The sequence below is a fragment of the Ornithodoros turicata genome, chromosome 2 (genome assembly GCF_037126465.1).
Source record: "Ornithodoros turicata isolate Travis chromosome 2, ASM3712646v1, whole genome shotgun sequence".
Lineage (NCBI taxonomy): Eukaryota > Metazoa > Arthropoda > Arachnida > Ixodida > Argasidae > Ornithodoros > Ornithodoros turicata.
The window spans coordinates 36,013,890-36,020,845 of NC_088202.1; positions in this window are offsets into that span (position 1 = coordinate 36,013,890).

A 6,956-nucleotide genomic window follows, 5' to 3' on the forward strand; every position below is an offset into this window, starting at 1 on the left:
CCAAATCCAAATCATTAGTGGAAAATGCGATTCAATCCAAATCCTACCCATATTTTTTTGCGCAAATCAAATCACAAATCAAATACGCCAGCCCTCTGGTGGATTTAAATCCGGATTTAAATCAAATCCGTGGATTCAAATCCGCAACACTGGTTCAGAGGCATTTGCCTCTCATTGCACCAACGCCGGATTAGTTAAAGGTCGCTTTGTAAGGTTAGTTGGTCAGAAGGGGAAAGATTTGCCTGTACACTACACAGTCATCAGCAAGGAGACGAATAGTGGAAGATATGCCTGAAGGAAGGTCATTTATATAGATAAGGAAAAGGAGAGGGCCGAGTACTGAACCCTGAGGGACACCAGAAAGCACAGGTACATCTGGGGATAGGTGGTTGTTGCAAGTAACAAATAACATAAGATTAGTCCGAAATTGAGCTATCCAACGGACGATATACGGGTCGAGGTTAAGCAGATAGAGTTTGTATAGAAGCTTAGAGTGCGGCACCATATCGAAGGCCTTGCGAAAGTCTAAGAAAGTGGCGTCAGTCTGATGATTGTTGTCCGCGTGGAGAAAGATGTCGTGAACAAAACTGGCTACTTGAGTTTCACACGAAAAGAGCTTTCGAAACCCGTGCTGCAAGGGATAGAAGAAGCATTTTTCTTCAAGGTACTTAACTACGTTGGAGTACGCGTTCGAGAATTTTACATACTATAGAAGTGAGTGAAATGCGGCGGTAGTTATTAATGATGTGGCAGTTGCCTGATTTGTGAATAGGGACAATCTTCGCCGTCTTCCAGTCCTCCGGTAAAGCAGAATCTTGGAGTGACTGAGTAAATATGCAACATAGAATGTTGCTGGAAATAGATCTCGTGTTGTATAGAACCTTCGGGTTAATAGAGTCCGGAGCAGCACTTGACGACAGCTTAAGTGACCCAATGATTTTACAAATGCCATGAGTGCTGATATGAATGGGGACCATAGGTGAGGAGGCGATTACTGATAATGGAGTTTGGGTGTACCCGTTATTGGTGTTGAAAACGGATGAAAACAAGGAAGCGAAAGCGTTGGTGCAGTCGTTGTCGGCGGGTGTCAGTTAGATTGATAAGGTGGGATTTTGGCGGAGATAAAATTTTCCAAAATTGTTTTGGTTTATTCGTCAAGAGAGACGGGAGGTCGATGGTAAAGAACTTGTTTCACTTCCTTCATCGATCGCCTGTATTCCCGTTCACAGTAGTGAAATTTAGCCCATGATACGTCGTCGCCAAGACGCTTTGCCTTCCTGAATAAACGCTTTTTCTTGGTTAGCGAGGTTTTAAGACTTTTCGTGAACCAAGGATTGTGATCATAAGATTTCACTCTTATCTTTGGAGCATTGTACTCGGTAAGGTAGTTTATGTTGTCACAAAAGAGGGACCAGTTATCCTCAATGGAGTGAGGCGAGCTGCCATTTTCATACAGAGCTTCAAGACCCTCGTTGATGGCTTGGAAGTTAGCTCGAGCATGGTCGTATATGGTTTTATCGTTGAATTTATGAACATTTGGACTACTTGAAGAGATATCTTAGAAAATGGCCTTGTGGTCACTGAGACCATCAGTGACATGTAAAGAAGTGATGTGCTCAGGATGGGAGGTTAAAACCAAGACAACGGTTGACTGCGTGGCATGAGTTATTCGGGTAGGATGTGGAACGCCATGCGATAGATTAAATGTAAGGCATAAATCCACAAACAGTGTCTCTTGTGAACTCCGTAATCCAGATAATATAATACAGATACAATAAAACAGGTTTCCAGAACTAAGTAAACAGTTGTGTTTACTTAGTTCTGGATACCTGTTTTATTGTATCTGTTCGCTTGGTATATATACCCGTGTCGCACTTAGTTGTGTAACCTGAAGAAGAGCAGTCTCTTGCGCGAAAGTTCTTGTTCGAATAAATCTTAGTTGCTCCTAACCGTTTTTCATGTTACGTGTGTGATTCCCTCTTCGCGGGCTCCTTGACAGTGTTTCTTTTTTTTTCCCTTTTCCACGTATTTAAAGGAGTTATTACTGAAGTATTCCCCACATCACCGATGGAAAAAAAAGAAGTGTCTGTTAAGTTCAAGAATTGGCAACCCTTGATATTGGTTCAGTTAACCAGAGTTGGTGAAACCGGGCCTATGGAAGTCACCAAAACATTCATCACATCACAAACCAAAGTTTGTAAAAAGAATTGAGTGCTAGCATGAAGTTTTGGCAATTGTGAGTAGCGTTTGAACTGCTGCCTATGTAGCTGCAGCATAATTACGAGTAATTCAGAAAAAGTAGTACAAAATTTGAGGGTACTCTACTCTATCTTCCTCTACATGGCACTCAAAACTAACTGTGATGATTCCAAGTGCTCATCGTCTTGGCCCACATTCTGTAACAGATTTATCAGCCATTTGTGTTCCTATATGTGGTACTGTGGCAAACTAGCCACTCCACCCACATACCAGCAATCCTAAGTTACACATAACATGTAGTTGAAGTGTATACGAAGAGGGGAGTCAGGTCCTGTAGATCACATAAACAAAATACAGAAACCGACACTGAAGATTATTGTTTAAGTTTAATTTGTACAAGCTTTCGCGTGGAGGTCCACGCTTCCTGAGGTAGGACCTGAGCTGTAAATGCCCCATTGAGTCACAGTCCATGAGTCACAGTGCACTATCTTGGCGAGAAGTGTTTTGTGGCATCCAAAAACCAAGCTCTGGGTCAACATTGCTCAGTATAGACGGGAGGAAAATGTCAGTTGTCCATTGACGGGAAGACTATTTATACAATCCATTGATGTGTTGGTGAACGAGATCTGCTGTCTACATGACCAGTAACAGTCCTTTGCTATCTTTCACTGTGATTTAATTAAACACCTCCCTCATGTGACGGTGTTTCCGGCACAGTTTTACCTTGCTGAACCACTTTTCGCGGCTCTTATCAAACATAACATTAGCGGTTCTTCGTAGGCTGAGGCCGAGGAACGCAAGAAACGTTTACATGATGTTTACGTGATTACCGTCGTGACAAATGGTCGACACAGCAGTTTTGCGACGTTTTATATGTTGCTCATCCTGGACATTTTTCGCTACCCAATTTCCTGTCCGAAACAGCTACGACTGCAATATGTCACTTCACCTATGAATTCCTTCATGAGTTGCACGCGCGTGTTATACCCCTGTCAGACGTACTAATTTAGTGTCGCTTTCAGCGAGTACACTTGCAGTAAGTGTCATTCTTTCGGAGTCACACGGCATCTTTTAGTGACACTAAATGCAAAGTACACTTTCGATGAAGTGAGTTCGCCAAACTCACTTCACTTTGCCTGCGACAATCAAGTACGCCACGGCAGGGATTGCGTAACAAAAAGCTTATTTTTGGAAAAGGAAAGAAACAACCCAATCGGAATTTATTTTTGGACAAATTTGTTAAGACAGCGCTGATTTGTATAAGAAAGACGTAGGGATTTTTGGCGTGATTTACCGGTACTCTCGTTCACAGACTGCCCAATAGAGTTTGTAATCCACTTCGCGGCAGCCATATTTGTTGACATTGCACGGTGGTTAAGTGTTACCGGCGAAATCGCGAAATACTCGCAGTGAAGCACTGAATAATGGAAGACAAAAAAGACAGGGCATCGTGGTCTGAGATAGAAACCTATGCTATCAGAACATGGGAGGACCAAGCGAAACGCGAAAGTGTATGCTGACATCACGGGCCAGTTGCACGCGCAAGACATAGTAAACACCACCAAAGAGGTGAAGAAGAAGACTGAAAATTTGTCAAATAAATATACTTGTGTTGGTTCGCAACAATTATATTTATGACGTTCAATCGACTTCAACTGCGAAGAAAATCTTTATGAAATGTTTCTGGACGTAAGGAAAATGATTTTACCAAGAAAGCATGGCGCACTCCCCGATGTTAGGTCGGAGTTCAAGCTCGCCCATCGTCATTTCCATGACTGCTTAGTGACACGTACTTATGCCGTGTAGCAGGAGCCTAGTGAAAGTGACATTACGGGACGGAGTGCACTTCAAATAAGTGACACTAAGTTAGTACGTCTGACAGGGGTATTAGCACACCAAGTCGTTACACGTCTGAAAAATAAATACCTGACGAAATCGGCAGAAGAAACATATGCTTTATTAGAGCTTGCAGTGATTATCCTTTTTATGCAGCACATCGCGCAACACCATACGGCTCCATCGTTACTCCATTTTCTCAAATAGCCTCGTCCTCGATGGTAGCCGAGCGGCCGAACCAGCCGAACCGCTGAAGCGTTGTTTTCCTAGTATTCATACGCGTGGTTATTTGTGCCTGTAACTTAATTAAATTAATGAATAATTAAGATATACATGCTGAATACGACACAGAATTGCATAAAGACTCGTTATTCTGGAGTGTGACCCTCTAGAACACTGATTTTCTCAAAACGTAAAACCATGCTTAACACTGGACTGCATAGACCCATTGTGATTTATTTTGACAGCTTGGATTTCAAAGGATTGGAATTTGAAGCGTGGATTTCTTAGCACGGATTTCAAAAGTTTTATTAAAGAGTGGGTAACAGGGTACACCCAGAGCGACGGGGACTTTGACAGTGCAAACACGGCTGGATGATCGAGGAACATCATTGGCCAGATTCGAAACTGTCGGTTACGTGATTGCATCACTCGGCGCCTGACAGTCTGGGAAGAGAAATCCGTTGCTGCACCCGGGTCATGTGACTGATTATCGTGAAGTGATCAGATCAGCATCCGGTAGCGATCCTATATTTTGGTCACATGACCAAGGTCAGTCCAGACCCTGAAATGATTAGAGCAGCATCGGGGTGCGATCCTATATTATTGTTTACATGACCAAAAGGAGACCGGAGCGTGAAATGATCAGGGCACCGTCTGGGGACTACCTTATCTTCTCTTATGTTCTACCTCCTCAGTTCCCACGCCGCTGGGAACCAGTCGGGCACTATCGCCCGTTCAGGAGCCGAAGCCCCCATTGCGTTCCCATTGTTTTCCCGAGGGTTTGTGCTGCCTGGGTTAACTTCCCCGCGTGCAAACAGCTTTGGGATCATGTATCAGCGTCAGCCATAGCTATATATAGGCTGGCACACTGCTAACGCATGTGCTTTGCTACATTCAGGATATGATTGCGCGATTGTTGCGAATATTCGCATTGTTGCGATTGCGAAGAACTGCAAAACACGCCTTCGCCAAGAACCTAAAGTGCCAAGAAACTGATTCTAACATAACAACAACAATAACGTCTAAAGTGCTAATACGCCAATTCTAACGTCTATAATACCGACACTATAATTCTAACATGACCTAACGTCTAAAATGCCAGCAGACTAATTCTAATCTGACCGAACATCTAAAATGGTGGCAAATTGATTCTAACGGTGAGCAGTTGTCCGACAGGCAATTGTCTGGTGAGCAACTGTCCGGTGGCGTTCCATGAAACGGCATTCGATAAAATGGCGTTGATGAAACGTCGTTCGACGAACCTGCGTTCGATGAAATGGGCGGACACCCGGTATTCTTGCATTGCTTTTCTCAGTGCGCTGTGGTACGCAAGAATCCTTAGGCAAATAGGCGCATCCCAAACTAACAAAATCATAACAGACATCAGACCAGCGTCCTCACGGTCCAGTACGTACATCAAGTGCACTACAGGAACTCACGGCAACAGATATAAAGACAAACACTTATATCTTATAACTTCGATTTATTGCAGAAAACGTCGGAGGGAGTTATAAAGTTTGAGATAGGATGTGCTCAGAAAGAAAACTAGGCACGTGCTATACTTGAGCATACAATGGAACCAAGAATTCGTTCTCCTCTTTCCTCTTAAGCCGTTCTGACCTCCTTTCTTTGCACAACGAACTTTTTGTCACTGAACTTTGTGTTGTGACGTCCGTCTTTGGGTCGCTCAGTGAATGCGGAATATTCTCGAACAAGGAGAAAAGAGGGGTCAAAACGCCGAAAATAATGGGCGGTTTACGCGGAATCGTCGCTTTCTTTGTTTTAGTATCTCTTCATCTTCTAGCCCTTGACAGCGTAGCTAAGTGTAGTCCATTGTTTGCGGTCTGAACTGGTGACTTGCAATGGCTACATGCCCGGAATGTTGTTTAACATTCCGTCCCACACAGTCGAAAGAAAGGAATATCAGGCCATTGCGCTGGCCCTGCAATGGAAGGTCTTAAAATGGGTGCCTGTACCTAAAACAAGTGGACTCGTCTCGAGAGGTCGACGACTCTTGGGTTAGACTGTCATAAAAACCGCTGCTGAACTTGTGTTCAACACTCTTGGAAGAGTTCTCTTCCATCAAAGAGTATCGCTGTTGTCCGGTTTGAGTGCCCAGTCGATTGACAGCGGTACGGTGTCACCAAAAGTTTAATGATAGAAACCACCAAAAAAGTAATATTCTTTCGTCACTAGCCAGCATCACCAAACATACACACAAAAACGGCCCGGGCATCTCGTCAAAGTCCTTCTGTAACAACATGTGTCGCATGACGCAGTGAAGACAAAAAGGGGATATGAAGCAGATGAAAAAAAAAACGCAGAGGGAAACAGTCCATAATGACACATTGTCCCGCGAAACGACAAAGAAACAAAAACGGGGTACACCTCTCACCGCCCGTGTCCCGGTCCACAGCGCATCGCACACGAATCGCATGACATGCTCAATAAAAGGGAAGGCACACACACACGCCAAAGGACGCCCTACTATCACCCAAATACGGGCGCAACGATTCCGCGGACGTCTTATCAGTAGTATATGATCAGCTCGACTTGCCCACAACACACACAGTGGCCTGGACGCCATTAATGAGCAATTAGAGGAATTTGGGACCCCCCACAGTAATTAGGATCATTCAGTGAGTCATTACACTAATTGGGGAGCATCTAAGACTAGTTCAGACCACTGTGTGAGTTGT